The 12,950-nt window shown below is 43.5% G+C and overlaps 1 protein-coding gene across 8 annotated transcripts in view; it reads right to left on the bottom strand.

The window, feature by feature from the left end:
* Positions 1-12,868, bottom strand: part of CEP70 (centrosomal protein 70) — a 128,642-nt gene extending 115,774 nt beyond the window's left edge. For 2 of the 8 annotated variants that reach the window (XM_045088860.1, XM_045088863.1), the window contains exon 1: positions 12,780-12,868. The gene's annotated coding sequence lies outside the window, so the exon portion shown is untranslated. Of the gene's footprint in view, positions 1-1,052; positions 1,433-1,492; positions 1,675-12,779 lie in introns of those variants that run through there. The other 6 variants (XM_004762419.3, XM_004762420.3, XM_045088861.1 and 3 more) reach the window with 4 other exon arrangements.
* Positions 12,869-12,950: the final 82 nt, after the last annotated feature.

Below are 12,950 nucleotides of genomic sequence, written 5' to 3'. Positions count from 1 at the left end.
CTTAAGTAATTTTTAATTCCTTTCCAGAAGTCCATGTTGTGAAATTAATGTGCTGATAGTATGCACCAGCCTTTCCCCCTACTATAAGCTGTGACAGGACACAGATCTGGAACTGAGTCACAGGTAAAGACCAAATGTTTTCCAAGGCCAAAGAAGACGCTATACCTTTAATCAGTGCCACAACACACCTAAAGTAAGACTGTGGGAATAGGAGTTGCAGGAGACAAGTTGTTTGCACATAACATAAAAAGCCAAATGCAGAGAGAGGTAAAGCATGTTGTATCTTCTGGCACTGTCCAGGTTTTCCAAGAGTCCTCTGGTAACTTCCCCTTCACAGGTCTGAAGCCCAGTTAACAAGCAGGATCCAATAAAATGTGTATTTTTCAACACTTTCTTGGGGAAAAGCTGGAGATAACAAACCATGGCATGTGGTGATTCTTTCTCCATGGAGACTCACCAAAATTTGTCATTAGCTATCTCAAAAGCATATATCTCACATTACTGCAATAAATGGAACACGCAATGCTTTCAAAGTCTCTACTGTCAATTAAATACGAAAGCTCTACTCCCAAAACAGAGGAGCATGCTGCTCAATTTTCTTATTAGTGAATCTACTGAAAATAAGGAAATGGGAGTTGGGATTGGATGTCATCTCCACCCAGTAACTGGGCCCCAGGAGAGGGTACACAAAGGGCCAGAGCCGCCTCTCCCCGTTTGAGGGAGAAGCTGCGGGCCAAACCCCAGTTAGCCACCTGTTCAAGGTGTGGCGGGGCAGGCAGGAGTCCACCTGGCAATAAAGAAAGTAAAAACAAACTCCTGCAGAGGGCTGGAACCAACGCAGGTGATGCCTGCACAATGCTTAATATTATTATGATTAGAAGATAAATGGTAGCAGAAACCCTTCCTGTGCGGTCTCTAGGGGCCGGATCCCAGCCTTCTGACATTCCCACCTCACAGACTCAGACTCCGCCGAAAGCCAGCCGTCCTCCGAGCCTGGAATGAGCCTCATGAGTAGTTGGAAGGGCAACTCGCCTACTCCCCCGGGTACCCACCCTTTCGCTCCGAGTCTCCTCTAGACAGCAAACTTCTCAGACACCCTAACCCTGAAAAGCGAAGCGGGTCCGTTCTGGTCGGCTCTTGCACACGGAGGACTCGCCTAGGACTCGGCCGCAGTGCGGTCTGCGCCGGCTGTCATTCTAAGCCTCACACGACTGCCTCTTCAACCTTCTCAACCAGCCCTCAGCGCAAGAATTACCAGCTGTGTGCTGCGAATGAAGAAACGGAGGCGCTGTGGCCTGCGGTGAGCAGCCCGAGGTGCCCAAGGCCAGGCAGTCACGACTCCAGCCGGGTTAGTCAGGGACCGCCACCCTTACACTAGGATTATAACTGACGCGCTCCCTGGGCGCCCGACAAGAGTCGGTGTGACCATTCTCCCAGACCGGCCCGGGCCGGTCCCCGGGATGCGCGGGGGAGGGACACCGACGCCACTCACCTTCCTCCGCCGCGGCCTTCCCCAGCAGCACGCCCGGCCCGGCCCGGCCCAACTCAGCCCTCTCTGGCTCCGCCCCCGCGACCGTTACCGCGCCGCGGGAGGCCGGCCAATCGAGCTGGAGCGCGGCGAGAAGCCCCACCTCCGCTCCGCCTCAGAGCGCGGGCCCTGTTTCTTCCCACAGCCCGGGGAAATGGGGGGGCGGGGCGGAAGTGTCTAGGTCGGCCCCGCGTCGAGTTGCCCTCGCTCTTGGGGGCGGGACTTACAGTCACTCAGAGGAGAGCGCGCCGAGCTTACGGTCTGCGACTGCGCACTGCCGCCGCACTGACAACAAGCCGTGCTTTTGCAGGCGCTGTTAGCAGACACCTGGAAACTCATTTGCCCGGACCACAGAAATACATAATTGGGGCCGTTGGTGGAAATGAGGCCCCGACAACGTAACCAACGCGTTCTGCCCTCCACACACATTCAAGCTGTGACTGTGAGCCTTTGTACAGGACTAGTCAGCTTGTTTTCTAAGTTCCAGACCTTGCTGATCGCGGCAGCACCTAGCATTTGGAGGACCCCAGTATGTGTTCATTAATGACATTTTACCCTTACGTTCAGCATTTTCAAATCTCCACGAAGTGTCCGGCCCTCCATGAGGCTCCAGGAATGCAGAGGTGGCTGACTGGAAATGCTCAGTCTAGTTAGGGACTGAATATACGCTCTGAAATTAAGATACAGTGTGATAGGCATAATCAAAGAAGTTCGCGCAGGGTACAGAAGGAAAAGAGAAGAATTACCTAAATGGGTCACTTTAGTCTTCCTAAACCTGTGAGTCTCAACCCTGACTGCATATTAGAATCACCCCAGGAGCTGTGAAAATTTGGTAATCAATCCCCAGACTACTTAAATCAGAATCTCCAGGCTAGGCCTCAGGTGTTAATAGTTTGTCAATAACGTCTCTTCCCCATCCTCCCCTCCCCAGGTGATTCTAATTGCCTCCAAGCTCAAGAACTGCAAATTTAGAGAAATACTTGAATGATTCTGAATGGTAGGAGTTCCCCAGCAACACAGGGAGGAAAGATAATTATAGAGAACTTCTTGAGCAAATTAAATAGTTTCAAAGCACATTATTATAATGCCTAAATCACAAGTAATCAGTAAACCTTATTATTTTTTGTCATTAAACCTGGGCCCCTTTGGTATGACTCATATATGCCCTCCCCTAAAACCTATCTCCAAAAGCCTTTACAAATATAATGGAACCTACTGAGGGCTCCCTGATGAAACTGAGTACTATGTTGCATCCCTGGAAAGGCAGAATGGGAAGGCTTTAGGAGGTGTGTAAAGACCTGGGACTTTATCCAGGGGGTAATGGGAAACCATAGACAAGTTTTCAAAGGAAGTAATAAAATGGGAATATTTCTTGTTGGGGTGACTTCAAGCCTAATTTTAATGCATCTTGACAATACAGATAAAAACTGTAAAAACATCTCCACCATGTACAAATATGATCATTGCTTTTTCCCCCTCACAAAAAGAAGTCACCTCAATATTTTATTTCTCAGATTAATAAAGTCAGAAACTACAAATAGGGTCCCTGCCCACCATTTTCAAAAACTCATAAGGGGTTAAGTGATCAAAAAATTCCTAGCAGAAAATACAACTTCCACACACCTGAAGAGAAGTCTCATTGGCCCACTATTGTTCTTGCATCTTACAGCCACATAGTGTCGCTGTTGGACGACCCGTATTTTCCAGATCTGTGGTGGTGCAGGTCCCATAAGGGCTGACGATCTCCAACAGAGGGCATCAATCATTCCGGGTCTCACAAGAAATCTTAGGGTCACAGCTTTTAGGGTAAATACTTTCAGGCCCATATTTGGCTTTCTTCCCAGGCAGCTGGGGCCACTGTGAGTTTGATCTCTGTGTCTGCGCCATGCAAAGATGTTCTCAATGCTGTCCCCAATCCCTTTCCTTACCTAGCTATTCACACTAGCAGTAGTTTATATTTAAACAGACTTTCATTTTCTTTTTTTATTTAAGGTTTTTTTTTAATTTATTTATTTCATAGAGAGAGAGGGGGATCACAAGTAGGTAGAGCAGCAATCAGAGGGAAAGGGAGAAGCAGACTCCCCCAACAAGGATCCTGATGCAGGGCTCAATGCCAGGACCCTGGGATCATGACCTGAGCTGAAGGCAGAAGCTTAACCAACTGAACCATTCAGATGCCCCAGTAGATTTTCATTTTCAACCCTAGAAACACAGAGTCCAACTGCTTGCCTTTTCCAAGACAATAGGGTGACTTACCCACTCTTCTGATTATAGCTGCACTAATTGAGCCAGAAAGTCAAATATCACATGTCAGTTGGAACCATTTTGGCTGCAAATAGAAAACCTGATTCAAACTGTCTTCTCAAACTGTCTTCTTAAGCAATAAGTAAATTTATCATCTCACACAACAGGAAGTCCACAGGCAAAACACTTTTAGGTTGGTGAATTCAATGGCTCAACAAGTTATCAAGGACCTCATCTATTAGTCTCTCTGCTCTCCTACAAACATGGTAGGTTTCAAATTCATACTAAAGTGATTTTCCAGAGGTCTACCAGGAGCAATCAGGACCACATACTTTCTTTTCCATCTACAATCTTTCCTTCTGTTTTTGTTTTTTTTTTGTGGGTTTTTTTGTTGTTGTTGTTGTTGGGTTTTTCTGACCAATTAGGTCACATAGGCACATACTCTGCCTCCCAATCAGTAACTGACTAGCAAATGTAAAGAAGACTTAACCTTGAGTTCCAGAAGGGAAAAGAGGTTACCATAATTGGAATTGGCAATGGGGTGGGTGCTCCTTGAATCACATAAGTTGCAAGGGAGAGATATGGCTACTTGAGTAAAGCTAAGGGCCAAGAGAACCATGGATGTTAGATGTAGGATCACCAGTATTCTTTACAGTGTTCAAAGCACAGGAAGGCTGATTATCTTCTATTTCCTAAGAAGAGAGCCTCCTCCTCATCACTCCTGGATTTTGTGTGTATCAAGTGGAGGGGAGGAAGTTCTATAGTACTCTACAGTCCTCCAAAGGAATTCCATTCTCATGGACCATCAAGGCCTTTCCAGCCCCACTCTTTGCTAGAGAAGTAAAAGACTGTACACAAGTTCAGTCTTTGACTCAGCACACTGCTGCATGGGTCTTGAGTTTTCTTTTCCTTTCTTTTTTAAAATTTTATTTTTAATTAATCTCTATACCCAGTGTGGGGCTCAAACTCACAACCCCAAGATTCAGAGTCACATGCTCCACTGACTGAGCCAGCCAGGAACCCAGAGTTTTCTATGGGTCTTCAATGACTCACCAGGGTGCCAATGGTTCTAAACACTCATTTAACATTCATTTACAAAAATGTATTAAGTACGTGTTACCTAAGTTCCAGGGATCAAACTAAATACTGTGTATAAACACAGTATACCCACAGTGGTGAGTAAACCAGATGAGATTCCTGCCCTCACAGTGGTTGTGAAAAAAACCACAAATAAGCATTAATTATGATAAGTGCTATGAAGAGAAGGAAGAGAACAGGGGCACATGGAGGAGGCTCTCTCAGGTAGTGGCATTTAAGCTGAGATCCAAAGCCTGTCTTCATTTCAGTTTACTGCTTTCCTCTGTGCTTTGTCTTCCCAGTATAAATTACAGCCTTTCCTAGCAATTACAACAGATCTTTTCATTTCTAAACTTCTAAACTAATTCTCAAATTTTCTCCTAGGCATAGACCTATCAAGTTTTTCCTCATAACGAGGAATATACCAAACTCAAATGGCATTTGGTGATAAATTCTTGAAGATTCTTCAACTCACAAGTCTTTTAGACTTAGAATCCTTAATTAATCCTTAATTACATTAATAACCCTTGTGTCTGCCTCCCATCTGAGAATCTGAACTCTGGGGATATGGATCATATCTTACTTTTTCCAGGACCGAGCATTATCCCCGGCACATAGGTGTGCAATACAGTGTGGAGTGGCCCTGCTAATTTTGGGTCAGATTTAGACAGAGGCATTCACCTTCAGTAGCCATTTTCCAGTATAAACAAGCACAGGCAAATAGCTCAAACAAATAGATTGATAACATAGGGCGCCTTGGTGGCTCAGCTGGTTAAGCCGCTGCCTTCAGCTCAGGTCATTGTCCCAGGATTCTGGGATTAAGCCCCACGTCTTGGGCTCCCTGCTCAGTGGGGAATCTCCTCTCCTCCCCTCAACTCATGCTCTCTCTCAAATAAATAAATAAATAAATCTTAAAAAATAGATTAATAACAAATGTTCAAGAATCAATACAGATTAACAACAGCTATATTAATTGGACCTTTAAAATGTGTCAATCTCTGGGCTACACACTTTTTTCTAACTTCTTGACTCTTCAGAACAACCTTAACGTAAGTACTGTTATTATCTTCATTCTACAAATGATCAAATTAGAAAACAGAAATTTAAAAAAAAATGTGTGCCTGGGTGGTTCAGTCAGTTAAGCATCTGCCTTCAGTTCAGGTCATGATCTCAAGTTCCTGGGATAGAGTTTTGCATCAGCTCTCTGCTCAGCAGGGAGTCTGCTTCTCCCTTTCCTGTGCTTGCTCTCTTTTTCAAAAATAAACTAAGGGGCACCTGGGTGACTTAGTGGGTTAAAGCTTCTGCCTTCAGCTCAGGTCATGATCTCAGGGTCCTGGGATCGAGCCCTACATTGGGCTCTCTGCTCAGCAGGGGGCCTGCTTCCTCCTCTCTCTCTCTCTCTCTGCCTGCCTCTCTGCCTACTTGTGATCTCTGTCTGTCAAATAAATAAGTAAAATCTTTAATATTAATTAATTAGTAAGTTAATTAATTTAAAATCTAAAAAAAAAAAGGAAAAAAAAAAGACTTGCTAAGATCACACAGCCAGTATGTGGCAGAGCCAGGATCTGAAACCAGCACTCAGGCTCCAAAGCCTACTTCGTTAACCATCTGATCATATCACTTCTCTTGATGAGCAACTGCTCTACCATAAGATTGGTATAGGCATTTATTCCAATTTGCAGTTATTTCATCTGTCTGTGTATTAGTCATCTACTGATACATAACAAATTATTCCTAAAATTGGAACATTTAACATCTTGACATGTCCGTGGATCAGTAATACAGGACTGGCTTAGCCGGATGGTCTGGACAGAACCCTTCATGAGGTTGCAGTCAACCTGTTTAGCCACAGTCAGTCATTTCAGGGTTCAACTGGGGCTGACGGATTCACTTCCAAACTCATTCAAGTGGTTATTGGCAGGGCTCAGTTTGCTCCTTAGCAGCAGGCCTCTCTACAGGCTGCCTGAGTAGCACCCACAACATGATAGCTTCCCACAGAGGAAGTGATCCAAGAAAAGGTGTGAGGGCCTAAGAAATAAGCAGAAGTCTTTTTTAGAACCTCCTCTGGGTAGTGACATCTCATCACTTCTGCTATATGATATTAATCACACAGACCAACTATGGTAAAATATAATAGAGGACTACACAAGGATGTTGATACCAGGAAGTGGGGATGCTTGGGAGCCATTTTGTAAGCAACTAATCAGTCTGCTTGCTCATTTTTTGTGCCTCCTCCACTAGAATGTAAACTTCATGAGTGGGGAAAAACATCAGTGATGTTCATTGTAATATTCTCTCCACAGGACTTGCCATAGAACAGATGGTCAATAAATACTGAATAAATGTAATGATGATAATGATATGAATTCCAAAGAATGAGCTCCCTACAACAATCCTGTCTTACTCTCACACAGATTCCCAGTTGCCTTTCATGGCAGCATTCAAATATTTGTTTATTTAAGACTTCATTTTTAAGTAATCTCTACACCCAACATGCAGCTCGAACTCACAACCCTGACATCAAGAGTTGCATGCTCCACTGACTGAGCCAGCCAGACACAGCTCAAATAATTTTTTTAAAGCAAGCCTCTAGGGGCACCTGGGTGGCTCAGTGGGTTGGGCTTCTGCCTTTGGCTCAGGTCATGATCTCAGGGTCCTGGGATCGAGTCCTGCATCAGGTTCTCTGCTCAGTGGGGAGCCTGCTTTCCCCTACCTCTCTGCCTGCCTCTATGCCTACTTGTGATCTCTGTCAAATAAATATAAAAAATAAATAAAAGCAAGATTCTATTATGCCCAAGAACCTTTATTCATAATTTCTTTTTTTGCTAAAGAAACCCATAATTTTTATTTCACTGTCAGTTTTTCAGGAAGTGAATTCTCAAAGGAGATGAAAAAAATTTTTGAGCTGGACCCAAAGCTATGGGGGGTACAAATTTAGAGAGGAGTGTTAACCATTAGAAAATGCCTACTCAGCACAATTAGGAGGGCTGGCAGAGCTAGGAGCAAGCTAGGGGAACTGAGTCCAAGATTATTGCATTGGATAGGACCCTGGAAGCAGGGGATAGGACCCAGGTGACTGGAATTCAGTGACTCCCCCTAGCTCCCAGATACAATTATTTCAAAATAAAGTTTTTTTAAAAAGCACCAGTAGACTGGGGCACGTGGATGGCTCAGTCATTTAAGCAGCCGATTCTTGATTTTGGCTCAGGTAATGATCTCAGGGTCATGGGATCAAGCCCCAACTGGGGCTTTGCTCTCAGCAGGGAGTCTGCTTGAGGATTCTCTCTCTCCCTCTGCCACTTCCCCGACTCGTGCTCTCTATCAGTCTCTAAAATAAATAAATCTTTTTTAAAAATCACCAAAGACCTACATTAAAAGAAGTTCTAAGTATGTACGTTAGAAAGAAGTGATCAAAGAAGACAAGTATGAGATGCAAGGGTTGTTGAGAAAAAATGATAAACATGCAGATAAATATAAACAAACATTGTATAATTCAGTATAACGATCACAAAGGCAAATGTGTGGGCTGGAAAAAGGACAGACTCAATGAAACTTGATTACACAGTGAAAGGGGCAGGCATTGGAGTTAGAGTATTCCAAGAAACTTGTATTGTCTAAAAGGAGAAGCGGGGTGGTTAGGCTCTCTTAGGTGTGCAATGTAAAATTTTAAGGGTAGCCTCTCTATGTGGGCTGGAAAAAGGACAGACTCAAATGAAACTTGATTACACGGTGAAAGGGGCAGGCATTGGAGTTAGAGTATTCCAAGATACCTGTATTGTCTAAAAGGAGAAGCGGGGTGGTTAGGCTCTCTTAAGTGTGCAATGTAAAATTTTAAGGGTAGCCTCTCTAAGAACAGGAATAGAGTCAATGAATTCCAAACCAGGGGATGGAAAAAGTGGAATATGAAAACAAAAATTCAGGCTACTTTTAGGAATGAAAGAAAGGAGAACAAAAGGCAGATCAAAGGTGGGACAAATAACAAAAGGTAAGATAGTAGAGGCAAGCTAAATACAGTGGGATAGTGCAAAACACCTTTCTTCATTATTATTATTTTTTAAATTTATATCCCCTCCACCCATTTCTCCCCCCTCAACCTCTAATGATCACCAATCTCTAATGATCACCAATCTTTTGGTTTTGTTTTTAGATCCCACCCACATGAGACATATACAGTAATTGTCATTTTTTACTTATTTCACTTAGAATAGTGTCCTTAAGCTCCATCCATGTTGTCACAAACAGAATTTCCTTCTTTTTTATGGCTTAATAATAGTATTCATGTCTCTGTGTGTGTGTGTGAGAGAGAGAGAGAGAAACAGAGAGAGAGAGAGAGAAATATCTAAAAGTAAAATTGCTGGATATGGTAGTTTCATTTTTAATTTTTTTCTAGAGGGACAGGGTAGGGCAGAGGGAGATAAAGAATCTCAAGCAGGCTCCATGCACAGCGAGGAGCCTGTGGCAGGCTCTATCTCACAACCCTGAGATCATAACCTGAGTCAAGATCAAGAGTAGGACACTTAATGGACTGAACCACCAGGGCACTCTTATTTTTACTATTTTTGAGGAACCTCCACACTGTTTTCCATAGTAGCAGCACCAAATTACATTCCTACCAACAGTGCACAAGTGTTGCCTTTTCTCCATATCCTTGCCAACACTTGTTATTTATTTTTGATAACAGCCATTCTAACAGGTATGAGCTATTCATGTATATAGTTTCTATATAACTATAGAAAATAGACTCAGAAAAAAACATCAAATTCATGTTCATACTGGCCTTGAAGGAAGACAAGCAAGTAATAGTGCTGGACTTGCAAATCCAATAGTGTTTTATCTGCAATGTTTTCTTCCATTGAAATTTTTCAATGAGCCAATATTTAATGATGGTCAGTTGATTCTAGGTAGCAGGAATATGGGTATTAATTTCTATACTTTTCTATGTTTTTAAAATTTCTCTAAATAAACACAATACAAATTTTTACAAAGTCTTAACCAACTGGAACATGAGTCTGTACTGCCTTCCTTTGGCTCTTGGCTCTAATTAAGGGTGTATCTACAGTCCCCACGCTCCACATGACTTAAACCAAAGCCTACATTCTTCTAAAATTGTCAAGTTTCTCTTGTTTGATGTTCTGCAAAATCACCTTGTTTCACTGCTTCCCCACTTGCTGTGTTTGTGTAGGTAGAACCACAGCGTCCTCAGGCTGAGGGGAAGATGTCTAAGCAGCAGCAACCCAGCCAGCAGCAGGAGACTGTGGGTACTGGCTTTGGCTCTGACACACAATCCTCTGAGGCCAGAATTCTGAGCCCAGGGCTTGTTTCTAAAGCCCCGATTCTTCTTCCTTTAAACGTATCGCCAGTCATCAGGCTGAACCAATACTGGAAGGGCATGTGGAGAATTTTAAGTCTTGTTGTTATCAGACTATGTAACTTTTCCCTTTTATTTTAATCTCCATTCACATTCTTTAAAAAGTAAGTTCAGAAAACCCGTCAATGCATTAACAATTCCTTTTTCAAAAGGAGGCAAAATGAAAGCACGGAGAATGGTGAATGAAAACATTTTGTTACTCTCTTAAACTATGCCACTGATGGTCTGGCTGGTTCAGTCAGTAGAGGATGTGACTGTTGATCTCAGGGTTCTAAGTTCAAGCCCCACGTTGGGTGTAGAGATTACTTAAAAATAAAATCTTATAGGGGCACCTGGGTGGCTCAGTGGGTTAAAGCCTCTGCCTTCTGCTCAGGTCATGATCCCAGGGTCCTGGGATCAAGCCCCACATCGGGCTCTCTGCTTAGCTGGGAGCCTGCTTCCTCCTCTGTCTCTCTCTCTCTGCCTGTCTCTCTGTCTACCTGTGATCTCTGTCAAATAAATAAATAAAATCTTTAAATAAAAAAATTATTTAAAAAATAAATAAAATAAAATCTTATAAAAAGTCGTCCATCAATCAATCAGTCACTGATGTCAAAGGGCAAACTGGTGAGAGGCAGTTTAAGAGGTTAAGAACAGCATTTAGGTACCCTGGGAAACAAGGAAATAATCTGCGAATGAGAATAAAGTCAAAAGCATGGGTCACCTGGCTGGCTCCATGAGGAAAGCATGTGACTCCTGATCTTGTGGTTGTGAGTTTGAGTTCCATATTGGGCACAGAGATAACCTTGAGGTGTGTGTGTGGGGGTGTCAAGTCAAAAGCAGGATCAGCTTGACTGAACACATTTTATACTCAAGTTCACTACCTTTCACAGTATTTTCTTCAGACTTTCTTTTCGTAACAGTTCTGTCTAGTAACAAGTGACTAATGCTACCATCAGTGTCCTGGTCCCCGGGAATGAGTAGGTGGAAAATGTAGCCCAAACTGGTATGTTCCTCAATTCAGGTATCCCAGGAATTATACCAAAGAGAAAACAGTGACACAGAACAAGGCACCTGAGGAATCAGATTGCACTGACTATTCTTGGTGCAAACATGAATGCACCTCAGTGCTCTGTGGGCAAAGGAGCTTCTCAGGCCTCTAAGGAAGGGCCCAGATATTTCTTCAAGCACATTTAACCATTTTGTCACCACAGGCCTTGTTAACATGACAGGTCTGGCTCTACATGCTGGCCCTGTAACTTCTGAAGGGCTTTGGGCCTCTGTAATGTAAGTACTGGGCTGTTGTGAAAAATACACACAATATATAAGGACATAGCAAACATCCAATAAATGACATCTTACTGGTCTTATAAAGGATATCCAGACGTCTGAAGTTTTACAAGAAAATCTGATCCTTCATTAAACGGTATCACTGAGCTGCTCCCCAACCAGGGTTTCCTGACGCTAGCCCAACTAAGAAACAACTCAGCATTGTTTCTTAGAAGAAATAAGGACTAGATAAAAGTAATTAGGAATATCATTCAGCTAACCTTATCCCATCACTGGAAATTTCCACTCTGGGGCCTTTTACCCTTTCCCCACTACCTCACTCTTTCAACAATTATTTATTGAAAACTCTGCTCAAGACACCGGTTTAGAAGAAAATACAAATATGAAAAGTCTTTGTTTTCCAGAAGCTTTCAGTACAGGGTGGCAAACAAAAAATCCGTGCTCACAAAGCAGAATCTGTATGATATAATTTGCTTAAGCATTCAGTCATTATTACTTTGCAGACTGATTAATAGGTTGTTTCTTTTTGTGTCTCTATCCCCCTTCTCTCACATACTTGCTCAGCATTTAGAAATGACTTCAACTCTACCAACCCTAAAGATAAAACGATCCTTTATATTAACCTCAAGCGGGAGGAAGAAATTACACTAGAGCATGGATGCCTCCATGCCCCTCCAAACTTCTGGGCCATCAGAGTCCTCACCAGAATACTGTCAAATGTCTGTATATTATTGTCCCCGGGGCCACTCACTGGCCTCCTCAAATGGTCCACTCAACAACTCTCCTCCCTCTCTGCTGGTTGCGAAAATGGATACCACGTGAAACTTACCCAGGCATGCTCTACATTCATTCCTTAAACAAGTATTTATCAGAGCCTACTATGAGCCTGCACTGTGAAGATGTGCGAGATACACGAGTGAAAGCCAAGCAGCCACAACCCCTGCCTTTCAAGAACCTCAGTCCATGACTAAGTTACCCATTAAGCAAAAATTACAGAAATAACTGCACACCCTGACAAGGGCTAAGGAGAATTCAAGGGTTCAGGGCCTGGATAATTTTCCTTAAAAAATTATATGTCCGGCAGCAAGCTCAACAACCAAGTGTTGGATAACTAAGGGAAGAGGCAGGGAGGAGCTCCCAGCAGAGGGAAGAGCATCTGCAGAGGCCCGTGGAGAGAAAAAGCTTGCATCATTCGAGAACTACATGGGGCCTCACGCGTGCTTTAAGGAGCTTGGGTCTTTACAGAAGTAACCAGAAAAGATTTCAAGGGGCGAACGCCATAATCAGATTTACCTGCCCAGTGGCTTCAGAGCAGACACAGGGTCTCTTTTTGCCACCAGTTTATCCCCAGCGTCCGGCCCCGCGCCTTCTATCAGCGGGTCCCACCAGCCAGGGCTTAAGGTTTGGGGTTTGGAATGAGGCAGGGCTCTTGCAGAGAGCGCCAAGCCCTCCGCTGAGGCAGCG

The sequence above is a fragment of the Mustela putorius genome, unplaced genomic scaffold (assembly GCF_011764305.1).
Source record: "Mustela putorius furo isolate JIRA1106 unplaced genomic scaffold, ASM1176430v1.1 tig00003834_pilon_pilon_pilon, whole genome shotgun sequence".
Classification (NCBI taxonomy): domain Eukaryota; kingdom Metazoa; phylum Chordata; class Mammalia; order Carnivora; family Mustelidae; genus Mustela; species Mustela putorius.
Note: the sequence above shows the minus strand (reverse complement) of the source record. Positions and strands in the feature narration are given on the sequence as shown.